Source organism: Molothrus ater, chromosome 15, assembly GCF_012460135.2.
Source record: "Molothrus ater isolate BHLD 08-10-18 breed brown headed cowbird chromosome 15, BPBGC_Mater_1.1, whole genome shotgun sequence".
NCBI classification, from domain to species: domain Eukaryota; kingdom Metazoa; phylum Chordata; class Aves; order Passeriformes; family Icteridae; genus Molothrus; species Molothrus ater.
This window is the reverse complement of record NC_050492.2, coordinates 10,894,555-10,906,787: the sequence shown is the minus strand read 5'-3', so window position 1 is coordinate 10,906,787 and position 12,233 is coordinate 10,894,555. Positions and strand designations below refer to the sequence as shown.

Genomic DNA, 12,233 nt, shown 5'->3' with positions numbered 1-12,233 from the left:
GGTCCCCAAGGCAGTGCCCGGGCGCGGTGTCGGGGGCGGCCCCGGCTCTGCGGTGCCGGCGGGGGGAGCGCACGGCAGCGGCACGGGGGGATTCGATCAGCGCGCCTGCCAAAGCCAATTATCGGCGAGAGGACGATATAATTATATTAGGGAACATCTGTACTTCATTAAAAGCCCTCGCGGGGCGGATTCGCGCCCGGCCACGTTACACACAGGCGCTTCCAGCCGCTCCTCGCCCCCGTTCCACGCACGGCTCCGGCAGCTGCGCCGCCCCGGAGCCGCGCCCGGCTCCGGCTCCAGCTCCGGCTGCGGCTCCGCGCCGCCCCCCGCCCCGGGCGGCTGCACCTGCCCCCGCGGCCGGGCCCCCCCGCTCTCGCCCCAGCCCATCCCATCCGAACCCATCTCATCCCATCCCATCCCGGCGGGCAGGCAGGCGGCGCTCTGCGGCCGGGCCGTGCGGGGCTCCGGGGCGGCGCGCTCCGCTCTTCCTCCTCCTCCTCATCCTCCTCCTCCTCCTCCTCCGCGGCGGCGGCGGCGCCGGGCAGATGCGGCGGATCGCGGGGCGGCTGTGGCCCGCAGCGGGCTCCCGTCCCCCCGCCGCCCCCATGGACGGCAGCGGGGGCAGCAGCAGCAGCAGCCGCGCGTAGCTCGGTGAGTGCCGGTCCCGTCCCCTCCGCCGCGCCCTGCCCGCACCGCGCTGCCGCAGCCGCGGCTGCCGCTCCTCGCTGCGCTGCTCCGGCTCCTCTCCACGAAAAATCAGCCCCGGCCCGGCTCCCCGCGCCTGCTGGCGGGGCTGGGCTGGGGGGACCGGCTCTGCCACCTGCTCCCCGGCTTCCCGGCCCCGGCTCCTCTCGGCGCTGCGGGAGCGCCGCCGCCGCCGGCTGCTGCTCCCTCCCGCCGGACGGGGCTTGGGAGCGCTCCCCGCTCCTGCCCTCCTCTATCGGGAGTCCCGGGCTGGGCTTGCACTTGGGCTCCCGAACATGTGTTTCAGGGTAGGACTTTACCGGTATCAATTTTAGAGTTATTTTGTTTCAGTGAATTTGATTTAAATTGACTCAGCGGCTGTGGGAAGCTGAGAGGAGAATGTCAGTTTGAGGATTGTTTTCTTTGCCTTACATTTAAAGGTCTCTTCCCCTGTATATTTCTTTTTGCAAAATGATTTTGTTGTGCTTTATTAACTCCCGGAGTTTAACAGTCCTCCAAGACAGACAGGCTTGTTAGAGGCTGAAATAATCAGCTCCAAGGCGCAGACAGTGCCCTTGGTCGTAACAGGTGCAGCGTGCATATTCTTATGAACAATGAAATGGTTTTCAGCATTCAGGTTTATTTGTATGCTCTGCATTTCTGTGACTCTGGAAAAATTGTCATGCTGTGTTATGTCAAAGCTGCGCTTACGGCGTGAGCGTGTCCGCAGTACCCAATTAGCAGGACAGGGGAGCAGCTGCACAAACCTCCTCAGCCCGTGCGCCTCTAATGCCCGCGGTGTTCCTGGGTGACATCGCATAGCCTCGGGCGTTCTGGTGGCTCTTTGGGGACCCACACTGGGCACTGGTCCCTCTGGCACAGCATTAAACACTGGGAGATGATGAGGAAAGAGAGAAGTGCAGAGGAGGAACCATTTAGGCTTTGATTGTATTCTCTAGACTTGATGGTCTCTGCCCATGTGTTGAGTAGGGTGGTGATGGCACATAGGATGTTACTGACACCTGAAATCCTGACATTTGTATTCCACAGGAGAAATTACCTGGGCATGTATTTTCCAGATAAGAAAGATAGTTATTGTTTTCGTGGCTTCCTGGGCTCTCTATTTAAGGCAAACACCCAGAGTGGTACCACAGTTGGGAATTGGCTTCATAGGAGTCACTAAGGAGTTAGAGCTGTAGATCAGGAGGAAATTAGACTGGAATTTAATTATTGTTCTCAAGCCAGTGTAGCTAAAAAGGTGTATCCAGCAGTCCTTGCTCAGGTTCAGCTCTTGCTGTGGGACACCCGTGCTCTGTGCTGCAGCCAGTGGCACCTCGTGCCTGGGGCTGTGTCTGCCCTTCTGAGCACTGAAAGATGCCCCTTGCTGCTGCTCTGTTTCCCAGGACTCTTTTAATCTCCCTGTTTTGTTAGGGATGGGAGTAGGGTGGGCTGCCTTTGAGGGATGGGGAGGATGACTTGGTACAGGAGTGAGGATGGGGAGTGCATTTCTTTGTTACACTCTGGCTCTTTGTGCACTTCAACGAAGAAGTGGCAGAGCAAAGGAAGAGTCAAGGCTCTAGCCAGGGGAAAGTGCCTGCTAATGAAGTCCTGGGTGATGTTAATGGAGGCTCTGAACAAAGCAAAGGCACCAGAGATATCCGAGAGGTCCGAGCTTATTGTGAGAGATGCCCTACACTGCACAGGCTTGGAGCTTACCCCATCATAGGAGACGGTGCTTCCTCCTCCGGGAAACTGGTGAAAAAAAGTCATGGATGTGTAGTCTGGGGCTTTCAGCCCTCTCCAGAGGTGGGGTCTGCCAGGTCATGCTGATAACTGCAACAGCAGTGACCTTTGTGTTGCTTTGTAGTGTCTGCAAACCTTGGGACAGCAAAGTGTCTTGCAAAGGAGGTGGAGAAGTATAACCAGGATTCCTTGTGATGTCTTAACTTCCCTTGGACTTCTTAGAGCCTCACCCAGCATTCTAATTCCATCCCTCATGGCAGGTGAAGGTAGGGATTTGTTCTGCCTCCTTTGAGTCAGGGCATTTTGTGTGGTTCTAATTCAGCCAAACAAGGAAGATAAACACCTTGTTAACCATTTGTAAGGTGTGACTAATACAGCTCCCTCTGGTTTATTAAGGTAAAAGTGCTGTCTCCTGTTAGAATACAGCATGCTTCTCAAAAAGCCTTTACTTAAAAAAGACAAGGTTCTTTTATACCATCAAGTCAATTTCATCTAATGAAATTTGGTTGAAAATATTTACAGCATTTTTAAATCAAATTTGAGGGCAGAAATCTTGAAAGATCCTTTTAAAATCCTTAGAAATAATTAGCAGCCTTATTTAACTTCTTGGACAATTTATGCTGGTGAGAGAGTGATTTGTCCATTTCACATGGCTGGCAAAAGGTGATGCTGCTGTGAGTAAGCTGGATGATGTTTATGGCTCTGCTACAGCAATGAAGCTCTGCATAGTGGCCCTTTGGTTGCCTGAGGCTTTTCTTGCTATACATGCTTGTTTAGCAGGGTTTGAAAATCATCTCTGGGAGCCAGCTCTGTGTTTATGCTGCTCGTCTGGCCAGGGCTGTGTCCAGGCTGCAGCTGGAAGTGCTCTGCTCTGCAGGAGTGCCTGACTGCCTGGAGCTCACTGCAGCTCCCTGCTCTCACCCTGCCCAGCTCACCTGCACCACAGGAGCTCTGTCCTCACTCCACAGACCTGATCCATGGGCAGGGTGGGGTTGGTGCAGGAGCAGAGACTCCTGGGCACTCTGGCCAGCTGATTTAGCAGACTGGTAGCCCCAAGCCATTAGCTAGCCCAGGAGTTTAGCAGGATGTAAATTGAGTTAGATGTCTCAGATAGTGAGGATGTGAGAGCAGCATGTGCTGAAAATGAACAAGGCTTTTAGGGGGTTCCATTCCTTTTGCTCAGTATTGTTCCTTTCTGATACAGTTATAAGATGCTTTCTAGGTGCTGCTGAAGGCATATGGAACTTGTGAGGGCTGGGTGGCAGTGCCTGTCCTCTGAGGAAAACCTCTTCTCTAACTGTAGACAGTTAATAGATCATTGCATTCTTTTGCAACTATAAATTCCTAGTCAGAAGTTCAAATCTGTGTGGTGAATTTCTTAATTAACTTCATTTATTCTGTTTTCTGATTTCCTTGCTCAAGGACTGCTCTGTGTGTAAGAATAGTAGGTCACATGCTCTGGGATGCTTCTTTTAAATATCACCATGCTGGTTATTTTTGAAAGGTTTTGTCTAAGCAAATTCACTCTGGACACTTTTCCCACCTGCAGGTTTCCTGAGGGATGCAAAGGCTTAGCAGGTGTATACTGAAGGCTTTTCCTTTGCTGGCCAAATGTTTGCTCATGTCCTAAATATAACTTCTGGGAATTTGTGTTTGTTTTGGAGCTGGGGAGCACTTTTCTCTTTTACTCTCTTTATAGATTCAGGGAATTTAAGCATATGATTAACATTAAACATGTGAATATTCTCCACGGACTCATTTTTTGGATCAAAGGCAGAGTGCTCAGTCTGTTGAGAGGATGGAGCCCACAACCACTAAATGCAGGGAGCTGATCTGCTGCTATGCTTGTCTGAAAGGAATATATGATATGAGTGCTTTGGATTTATGTCTGTCTGTGCCCCAAATCCCTCTGCTAACTGCTGTCTTGATGTTGCTTATCTACAAAGTGCTTACAAGCATTAACAAACCTTTGTGGTGCTGCTGAGACATCTTGTTATCCCCCTTTTCCAGAAGGGGATGCTGAGAGAGTTTGGTGATCTCCTGAGACCACTGTGGATTCTGGACAAAGCTGGGCATGGAGCAGGGGGCTGTGAATTCCCAGCCTGGAAGGGGCAGCAGCACTGGGGCTCTCTGGCAGTGCTGGGTCCAACATTGCCATCTCTCACACTGCCAGAATGCTTCCCAGATTTCCATCCTGACACAGAATCTTCTCATGTCATCTGCTGGATCAGGCTGCAGTGCAAAACACAGCCTGTCTGCAGGAGTGAGCAGTGGCCTGTTAAGGGAAGGAATTTCAGAGTGAATTGTGTCCGTGCTGGCTCTCAGTCTTGCTGGGTGCTGCAGGCAGAGCTGATGCGTCAAGACTCCTCTAATCTGAGCTTAGAGAAAAGGGAATTTTTCCATCTTCTCTAAGTACAGTGATTCTTGATTTCTTGCTGATTTAAAAATACTCATAGTGCCTGTACCAGGCAGGAGCCTGAGTCCATGTGTATAAATATAGACTCTCTAGGTGTGTGTGCCTGTGAGCTGGCAAATGAATCAGTTTCCAAATCTGAACTTGGCGTGGTGTCGCTTTTGGCTCCGAGCTGGTTGTTTTTCATCTTCCTGGTTTTATTGTGTTTCACTTGCTTAAATTAGAAGAATTTCTTGAAAGAGAATGGGCAAACTTCAAACATGGAAGGACATGCTTTGCACTGGTCTCATTGTGCTTGTGCAGAGGTGAGAGGCCAGTGCCTGCCTCCCTTGCCCCTGGTCCATGAGACCCTCCTGGGCCACTGCAGGATTCCAGGACACTGGGAAATTGTGTCCTGTTTATGCTGGGTCCAGTAATAAGGCTTTGCTGTGACAAAAGCAAGGTTCTGTGTTTGTTGAATTTTTCCTTTAGGAAATGAGATTCATCAAAATCCAGTGTTCTGTAATATAAGGCTGATGACAAATCTGCACCAGTTCTCAAGTTTTCCAAAAGACAGCCATCTGCTGTACCTGCACACACAAACATGTGAAGGACAGACAAGCCCTAATTGGAAATTTACTACCTTTATGTGCTGGGTAAATGAGCCATCCTGAGCTTTTCATGTATATAATGGCATCTTTTCTTCTTTCCTTTTATCCTCTGTAGGGAACCTGTGTTCTTCTGAACTAATGTTCCCCTCTATAAATGACCAATCAGCCTTCATCACTGCTTGTTAGATCAGAAACTTATTAGTTAATAGCAGTGCTGTTCTTCCTTTTAGTCCCTTCTACAGCTAAGCTCATGGCATTTACAGACAGACTTGTTAGTCATTAATATTCTTTGTATTCTTCATCTTTGGCTTCAGAAGAGAAGGCCTTTCATCTTTTGCCTTGCTTTGTTTTTTAGAAGAAGCCCAGTTTTGACTGGAGGAAAAAAGAAACCAAAAAAACCATTTCTCTACTGCTTTCTTACAAGCTTCCAAGCAGTCTCCCCTGCTGACTTTGTACTTTTGCAGTAGACAAACATTGACTTTGTTTTCACAGAATATAGCAGATTTTTTTTTTTTCTAGTTTGCTTTTTGGTTATGCCTCAGTAGCTTGGCAGGACAGGATTAATTAGTCAATGATTGCATCTTTTGCTGTAATTCTCATTCTTTATTCAATTTTTCCATCATGTTTATCATACCTGAAATCAAGTTGGTGTAGAGAGAACATAAGCATGTGTCTAAATTTAGCAAAATTGTGAAGGATTTCCCTGGTTTGAAGACTAAAAGATAACTGAGATTGATCTGTGGATTCTTGTTCTTTTCTTTAAAAGCAACCCAAATGCCGATACCCAGGAATGTGTTTCAAGTCTGTGCAAATTGTGTTTCTCAGATGGGGCAGGCTTTGTTAACATCACTGAATTCTCACCACTTGCAAGTGGTCAAATCCTTTGCTAATCTGCAGTGCGAACTAAAATGAAAATACAGAGAACAGCATTTGTTGTCTGTGATCACATGAAATCTCACACCTCATTTCTGAAGAGCAGGATCAAAAGATAAAAAACTTGGTGCCTGAGCTACGTGTTTTGTTCTTGAGGTTTGTTAAATGCTTTTTTGAGTGTGCCAGTAGTTCATATCCATTCTGCTCAGGTTTCCTCACTCCCAGCTCTGATGCTGTGCACATCACAGTGTGATCATTAAGTGTGATTACTGCATTTTTTGACCTATTTAAAAGTGTCTGGCTGTGAAATTCCAAAGATTCTAATTTAAGCTATAAACCAGATTATTAATGTGCCGCCGCTTACACATTTCATGGCTCATTTCCTGATTACAGCAGTTTTGAACATGGTGTAGGCTGTGCCAGTGCATGTGTATAAACATCCTACACCATGTTCAACCTGGTCACCTGGCTCGAGGATCATGTTCCACAGCTCAAAAACAAACAGAAGGGAAAGCCACAAGTGCAGGAAGTTGGGATGTTCCACATGGATGCTGTTGAAAGGCCCGATGCTTTCTGCAGGGCTGGAGTTCAGGACAGGGTGTAGGAATGGGATCATGCAGGGGTATGGAAGCTGGGCAAGGAATGTCTTCAGACAGTCCCTGCTGTGCCCTGTGGGCTGGAGAAGGTCCCTGAAAGCATCAGGGATCCATGGCTGTCCCTGGAGTGCTGCCAGGAGACTTCAGCTGTACTGAAACTGGAACACAGACAAGATGCTGAGTCTAATCAGTGGGTCTGCAGAGAGAAAAGATGACTGTGGAGATCTGCAGTGTCTTCCATCACTTCATTCAAATCTGTCAATTTACTCATGGAACTGAAACTCTGCAGAGCCTCCTTACCTGGGTGCAGAAAGAGTTTGGAGTTATGGTTGTGTGGGTCACTTATGGTTCAGCCATTAGGACGAGCCTGCATGGAATAATTCACCAGGGCTTCAGGTTCAACTGCAAACAGTGGGTCCAATAGAGAAATTGAGGTAGGAAGATCAAGAGCAGGTGAAAGTGTTGTAGAAAATATCCTGTGAGGCACTTCCATGCAGCTACATTGTCTTCTCCTGCTGAGGGCATAAAGGAAAGCTTGTCTTGCTGTGTTTTGTAGGATTAATTACGTGCTGAAAACTGCACCTGGAGATTTCTCTCTGAGCTGGGAACATGTGTAAAGCTAGGTGTGTGAGTGCTGGGTTTGGTGCTTTGTTCCAGCAGGGCTGAACCTGGTGCTACGTGAGCTGCCAGATATGGATATCTCCTCTGTGTGAGATTAGCAGTGATTTTATACAAGTCTGGGGTGCAGGATGAAAGCAAGGTCTGGAGCAGGTGCTGCTCTGTATCAGGGGTGGGATTTGTGCTTCTGCTCCTGGCATGTGCACACACTAAACAGCATTTCAGTGTGTATTGCTTCAGAACTTTATGAAGGCAGAGTTGCTGCCATTTGTTACTCAGTTGCTGGAACTGATTTGGATCCTTTGGATCCTTCTGTCTTTCTCCCAACTGGAACGTTGGTAGCAGGGCTGGCTGAGCCCTGGTGGAAGGTATCATTGCATAGTGTGCACAGCTGGGAGAGCAGCAGCTTGTCGTTTGCAGTTGTCTTACTTCTTAATGTGGTGTAGTGAATTATAAATGTACACAAACACCTACGGAGTGTTTCATTCATGAGCTGCCAGACTGCAGTGTGCTTTTGGAAAGTGCTGGTTTGGGGGTTGTTTTTGTTTTGGGAGATAATTTCATTATCTGATACCAGACATTTCCTAAAAGTAAATGGATCACATGAGGGCTCTGTGTCCATTAGTGATTCTGCTAATAAAAATTTTGGTGTTTTTTTTCTCATTCCATAAAAGACCACCTGTACCACAGCCCTTTTATGCTTTATGACAGCTATTAGCTGTTACCAGGTCATTTTAGGAAGGCCATTATTTGCTAATGGGTGTGCTGTGGGGCTTAGAAGCATATGCCACAACATCCTGTAGGCCAACAGAAGTATTTGAAAGTATAGATTGTTAGGAAAATGTGCAGGAGGGTTGTTGTATAAATAAGGGATGGTTACAGGGAGTCCCTCTCGTGGCATTTCTCACATGCCTCTCTTCTGGGCTGCAGCAGTGCTAACAGCGATCCCATTTGTGAATTAAAGCAAGGATCTTCTGAAGTGGAACCACAAATGACAGCAGAATTAGGATTAAAGGGCGGTCAGTACTGATGGCAAGCCCAACATAACATACAAGCCTGGCTGTGGTTAGGAGAATGTGCCCATCTAATAAGCAGCTTAACTCGGTGTATTACTGTGAAATAGAAAGAACCATGGAATATGTGATGTGAATAGTAGGCTGGATTTCCCTGTCACTTCGTATTTATGTTCCTGGAGCTGCCCTGGGCTTGCCAGGGTAACTTCTGAATTGTACCCTAGGGAATGAGAGGGGGATTTCCACTTCTCAACACCTTTCTTTTTCATCTGCAAACTGTACTATAATTTCTTTGGTTTAGCCCTAGATTTGAAGTTTTCATATCAGATAAAATGTGCGCTAAATATCTTAGCAGTAAAGCTTAATTGGTCCAAATGTTTTATTTTTCCAGTTCAGCTGCTAAGTGATACAACTTCGTCCAACTCTGTTGAAGGAAGGGGGCATTGTTCCTTTCTCACTAATAGCAGTTGAATCGGGCCATTAAAGGCCAATTCCAGGAGAGATATTAGCAAATACTAAGGCTTGATCCACAGCTCTATGCAGTCAATAAATCAGCAATTGCTGTCTACACAATAGCCGGTCTAGCAGGGTTTGAGTGTCTTTGAGATTGAGAGCCCTTGTCTTGAGTATTGCTTAAGTTTCCTGAAATCAGTTAAACTGAGATAAAGCCAATGACTTCTTCATGTCTCTTGGACTTGCTCAAAATTTATGTTCCTCACTGAGAATAGACTGTGCTCTGCTGTGGGGTTGGGGAAGGTGGAAACTTTTCCCCTTGTACTGTAAATAGCCTGCTGAATATTTGTATTCTAAAGGTGTTCAACCAACCACTGAAGCTGTATTTCCAAATTACCTTAAATCACTTCCTGATGGTTTCTGTTACAGGTATCCAGGTTTTACCTTTTGTAGCCTTTTACATGTGACGTTTCCTTTTAAGATTGTTGTGTCTCCCTTCCCTCCCGTCAGAATTCTTCTTTACAGCCACATCTCAGGGCTATGTTGAGGAAAGAAAAGCCTGATGATACCAGGCTGTGTGTTTGAGTGTTTCAGCAATGGAAACTGGAGGTTCTCTCCTGCACACCTTCCATCCTGATGTTTTGACAAGTCCCATATAAAAGCTCTCATGGCGAGTGATTTTTATGAGCACGTGTGGAGGGGAATGTGCAAAGTGCTTGGGATGGTAGGGGCTGGAAGAAGCATGACAACTGCTTTGTGTAAGCTGATCTGTGTTCAGAGGAACAAATGGTGCATTGAGATGACAAATGGAGCAGCAGAGGTGCAGCTGGGCAGTTCCACAGCAGGGGCACCACCAGGCAGCTCCATGGAAAGAGTTTGTAGTCGATAGAAACAATTTCCTATTCGCTTTGAGCTTTCTGATGAATTAATGATATAATTCTCATTGATTTAATTAAATCAGATTCCAGGGGCTTGATTTGCAGAGTTTTCTGGTGGTAGTCTTATAACTAGATGGACAAATAAATGGCCTTGATTTTCTTGCTGGCTGGGTGGGGTGTCTGGTGGTAATTACTGCATTTATCAAAGTGTCCTGCCATGCTGGAGATGGGCTAGTTTCCACTTGTGACTCGTCCAGTGGCTGCTGTGTGATGTGTCAGAGCTCAAGAGTGAAGTGCTGGCACCCTAATAGCCAGACTGGTCCCACGAGTTGTGCATCGCTCATCCTTTGGGCCACACGGTGCCTTTGTCCTTCCTGGGGAGGGCAAACAAACCCCTGGCACAGACCTGGCACTGCCCCTGCCCCAGGGCATTGCTGCTGGCACTGATTAAAGCTCCAGTGCAAAGACCTGAGGCTTCGGTACCATCCCAGCTTGGCTTCTCACCTGGTGAGGCAACGTGCAATGTCACATTGCTCTAATTGGTGTTGGTTTCTCTCACTCGAGTTTGAATGTGTGTTGGCTTTTGTCAGGAGATCAGGAAGGAATTAAACCTGCATTCTTCTTAATTGTTCCTCAACAGTTCAATCGTGACAAAATTGCTCCACCCCAACTAGTAAAATAACACTTAAGAAGACTTAATTATAGCCAATGTCTGAATTTTATTTATATATATATATACATATATCTTTTATTTCTACTAATTACTGTGTTGAGTAACAAGTTTAATAAGAGCAGCTTGTAAGATGAATGACAATAAAAACAGAGGAAGAAGAGAATGCTTGGGTTTTTTCTTGTAATAGGACTGGAGGAATTTGTACCATGGGTTAGACTTGCAAAGCCTTCAACCCTCCCCTCTTGGTTTTTTTTTCCTAAAAACAAAGATGCTGTCAGCACAAGTCACCACATCTTGGAGAGGGTCATTTACCTTCCATAAATAATAATAAAGGCCTGTATAAATACTCCCCATATGCTGCTGCTGGATTGTTTTAGTGAAATATGTCAGTGTTTGTGGCGTGTGCAGCCCCACGTTTGATGGCACCGCTTGAAAAATGAAAGACATTCATGTGAGTTATTTGGGAGACAGTGCCAAACTCATTGGGCCAAGCAGGGTCCTGAAGGGAGCATTTCCAGGGTCCTGAAGGGAGCATTTCCAGGGTCCTGAAGGGAGCATTTCCAGGCTCCCAGCAGAGGCAGGGTGTGTGACCAGGCATCCCCAGCGCTGGGGCAGTTTCAGCCCACGTGCTGCTGGAGGAAGGATGGCTGTGGGGCTTTCCAGTTTGCTGGGTTTTCCCAGTGGGACCAAGTGCTTACAGGCACCAAGCAGACGGCCATGAAGATCTTTTCTGCATAGCTTCCAGATATTTGAAAGCAGGGTGGTTGTTTGGTTTGGTTTGGTTGGTTGTTGTTTTTTTTTTTTTTGACAGTTTATGTGCTGTTGGGTCTCTACCTTAGCCATGTTTTATTGATCTTCTTGGATAACCTGTGTGTTGCCAGGACGTGCTGCAGAGCTCAGCAGACACAGCAGAATCCAGGCTGTGGTCAATCCCTAAAGCAATGTAGATTTCCACCTGGAACTGCTGACTGGAGCAGGTTGCACCCCTGTACATCTGCTGCCCTGTACTGCTGGGTGCAGATGTTTGCACTGGTGACCAGAGTTGGTTTTTTGAGCCAGAAGAACAGGGGTGCTCAGGGACAAGCTGGGTTTGGATTTGGGCAGCCAAGGAGAAGGTTACCCCAGCCACCCCTGTTGTGCTCTGCCTTCCCTGTCCAATACAAAGGGACAACTGGTAGTAAAGAGCAAGCAAGAAGCAGCTTTTTCATGCATCTTTTTATGATTTTATCTAGTCCTTGGGCCTTCACTGTATTATCTCCTTAAATCTCTGTGCCTGACACTTTTGCTTTAGCACAGTTGAATGTATTACTGTCCTGGGCTGTAAAAGAAAAGCATGTGCTGCAAGCGTCCATAGGCTTCCTGGGAGGCTTTGGAGTAAATCTCCCAACGTGCAGCTGCCTGCTTCAATTCTTCCTTTTCATGCAGCTCCTTTTTTAGCAGTGAACTATTGCAAGGATGAGTTGCTATATGTAAATTTGAGATTAAACCTTTTGTGTTTCCAGCATTTTCTGTCTGAGTTGCTCAAAGAGAGGGTGCAGGTCCCCAGCTTTGGGCTCTGGCTGTGCCAATGCCCCAGCTGAGGGCTGGGAGTGTTGCTGCATTCGAGGCTCAGGTTCCTGGGACAGTGAGTGACAGGACTGATAAAACCCAGGCTGGGTGACTTGTACTGCAGGCAGCAGCAGCACAAGGTGGGGGCTCT

General features: G+C 47.4%; 1 protein-coding gene across 2 annotated transcripts in view; it reads left to right on the top strand.

Moving 5' to 3' along the window:
- Nucleotides 1-387: 387 nt before the first annotated feature.
- The window catches only part of RASGEF1C (RasGEF domain family member 1C), a 65,398-nt gene continuing 53,552 nt past the window's right edge, over nt 388-12,233 (top strand). The window contains exon 1 of one of the 2 annotated variants that reach the window (XM_054516416.1): nt 388-651. The gene's annotated coding sequence lies outside the window, so the exon portion shown is untranslated. The remainder of the gene's footprint in view (nt 652-12,233) is intronic. The other variant, XM_036391498.2, reaches the window with a different exon arrangement.